Here is a 3,512-nt window from a genome sequence, read left to right as displayed (position 1 = left end):
CATCATTATCATTGATAATTCGGCTAGTATCCCTGACCGCCTTCGAGAGAGCTCCAACATACTTGATCTCTTTCTTACAACTAATCCTTCTGCTTACACTGTTAATCTTTTCTCTCCGTTGGGCTCCTCCGATCACAACCTTATCACCTTAACCTGTCCTATCGCTCCGGTACAGCCTGCGGACCCTCCAAAAAAACGTCGTCTCTGGCACTTTGGAGCTGCGGATTAGGAGGCCCTCAGGCAGTACTTCTTTGATTTTCCCTGGAATGATTTTTGCTTCCATGGCCGGGAGCCATCTGAGTGTGCCTTGCACATTACAGAGGTTATTCTCTCGGGCATGGAAGCATACATTCCTTTCTCATATCCTTTGACTAATCCACGAAAGCCTTGGTTTAATCACGCTTGTTCTAATGCTGTCCGCAACAAGGAGAGGGCCTATAAAAGGTACCGGAGCCAACCCACCCCTGAATCACATCTTTTATACATTTCTGCCCGGAATCGTGCTAAGTCTGTTCTTCGCTCTGCTAAAAATAATTTCATCTGTACAAAATGCTCTCAACTCTCTAACTCGAACTCTTCCCGCTCCTTCTGGCACCTTGCCAAAAACCTTTCTAACAACTTTACCTCATCATCCTTCCCTCCTCTTTTCTACTCTGATGGCTCTGTAGCTATTGCTTCTACTGATAAAGCAGATCTCTTCGCTCAGACTTTCTCCTCCAACTCCACCTTAGACGATTCCGGTGCTGTTCCTCCCTCACTTCCCCCCTCTGACTTCCTCATGGCTAACATTAAAATTTCTTCAGCTGATGTATTTTCTGCCATTGCTGGCCTCAGTACTAATAAGGCATATGGGCCTGATGGAGTCCCTCCTGTTGTTCTCAAGAACTGTGCTTCTGTGCTTACTCCCTGCCTAGGCAAACTCTTTCGCTTTTGTCTGTCAACTTGTACCTTTCCTTCTTGCTGGAAGTTTGCTCTCATTCAGCCAGTCCCAAAGAAGGGTGACCATTCCCAACCCTCTAACTATCGTCCAATGGGGTACTTTATGGGGTGGAAGACAAATGACAATCGTCATGGTCGAGCCTGCCACAGACGTCGTAGGACACGCATGCTCATGAATCATATGCTGCATTTGTTTGTGTGCACTTGTGATAGGATTAATGTCATTCCTACTTACAAAACCACTTACACTCTCCAATGAATACACACAACGAGTTTATTCATTTGTATGAGTCATACAAAAAGGTAAAAATATTCTAATCTGGCAAGTCTAGCAACTAGTCAGCTCATTCATCCCTTATAATTTAATGTTTTCTATGTTAATTCTTTAGAAATGAGTAGATTTGTATCTCTTAATATATGGTTTCAATGAGGAAAGTCATATTTTCCTCCTCTGAGACGATTTACTAACTTAAATTTATTAGTGGCTAAATTCGCCTTCAGTCAACGATTTCGACAAACCATCCCAAATCCAGGAACGGTCAACAGTCATTTTTTGCCTGCTCTGAGGGAGGTCGGAAGGCTGGACTGAAGTCGAGAGGACGCACGCTGAGAATCTGAGATGTCAGGATCGTACTGTTGTGTTCCCCTGTGCATTAATAGGGGTGGCCATCAATTTCCTCAGATTATGAATGATGAAATTACAAAATAAACAATTTGGATAATATAGTGCCAAATAAAGTATGTATATATTTCTCAAGGTGGCTAATCAATCCAGAGTAGAATATATTCTCTATAATAAGTATATATAGAAAAATATATGTATATATATAAAAATATGTGCTTTTCACTTTCACTCACAAAGTACACACTGCTTCCTACCCAGATGACTTAACACTCCCACACACACTTCATAACTGGTGTACTACAAAAAGACTCAGAATGGCCTCTTTTATGGTAGAATACAGTCATAACTCACACCTCACTATCAACAACATCCCCCTTGTCCCACATGCACACAAAATCTTTGGTGAAATGAAAGCACAGTAACAGAAGAATTTGGTAATATCTTGCAGCATAGAGCAGTTAGTTAGAAGCTGATCTGTAAAAATATTTATCTAAGACAGCCTTTCTGAAATTATCTTGATGTCCTCAAATGTGAATATTACAAAATCTTGGGTGCCGCAATATTAGTAAACAAAAGCAGAGTCTATCTTGTCCCTGGGACTGTACCTTCAATGCGCATGCGCCACTTGGATATTTGGGATGTTACGAGCGTCGTACCGATTTTTTACTTATATTGGCTAGTAATCGACTTGAAGAGGGCAATTACAAAGTATTTCGTTCCAGCCAATAGTGAGTAATGTAACTCCACCTCTTTCAGTACAATAAAAGACTACTAATGCAAAATAAATGAGGATCTTGGAGTTCATTTGATGCTAGTCTAGCTGGATAAATATTTTTTACGTAATACTATGAAAATAATAAGTAGTTTGCCTTCATTTCTTCCCAATTATTTGAGAAAAAAATAATTCCTCTACACATTACAAACATTAATTTAAATCATAAGTCCATACAAAGATATATTATTAATGATTCATGAGAGTGCGACTGTTCACTGTCAGTGGCAGGCTCGACCACTTCAATGGCGGCTCCAAAGCACCCCATTGCTTTAACATCCTGTATCTCAAAAGTTTTCGAGTTATTTCTTAATAGAAAAATTTTAAAGCATCTTTCCTATCACAACCTTCTTTCTGATCGTCAGTATGCGTTCCGTCAGGGACGCTCTACAGGGGATCTTCTCACCTACCTTTCAGACTCCTGGTCATCCTCCTTTCGGACTTTGGCGAAAGCTTTGCCATTGCACTTGACATCTGAAAGGCTTTCGATCGAGTCTGGCACATATCTTTAATTTCCAAATTGCCCTCTTACGGTTTCTATCCTTCTATCTGTGCCTTCATCTCTAGCTTCCTTTCTGGTCGTTCTATAGCCGCTGTTGTAGACGGCTATCGTTCTTCTAGATCTATTAACAGTGGTGTTCTTCAGGGCTCTGTCCTATCACCAACTCTATTCCTTTTATTCATCAATGACCTTCTAAGCTGTACATCTAACCCTATCCATTCATACGCTGATGACTCCACACCTTCTACGCTTTTCCATTCGATTCCCACAACGTCCATCTCAGCAGTTACTTCTACAGGCAAGGGATGAGGCTATGGCACACCTAATGTCTGACTTGGTTCGTATCTCTGACTGGGGTAAAAATAATCTGGTTGTTTTTAATGCATCAAAGACTCCAGTTTTCTGCACCTCATCAACCCGACACAATCTTCCACAGGTATACCCACTTATGTTTTAATAATACTCTCAACTTAATCCTGCATCATCGTTGAACATGCTTGCAGGGTTTCATTTGCTCGAGGACTTGTCTTGGAAAGATCATATTACATCTCTTGTAAAATCTGCTTCCAAACGATTGGGTGTGCTAAGCTTCGACTCCGTTCCTTCTTTGCCCCTGCACATATATATGCAGACGTTTTATCCGCTTCCCTGTGTGGAGTACAACTCTCATGTAT

This window comes from Coenobita brevimanus, chromosome 86 (genome assembly GCF_032717465.1).
Source record: "Coenobita brevimanus isolate Jiangsu-jjx chromosome 86, ASM3271746v2, whole genome shotgun sequence".
NCBI lineage: Eukaryota > Metazoa > Arthropoda > Malacostraca > Decapoda > Coenobitidae > Coenobita > Coenobita brevimanus.
Note: the sequence above shows the minus strand (reverse complement) of the source record.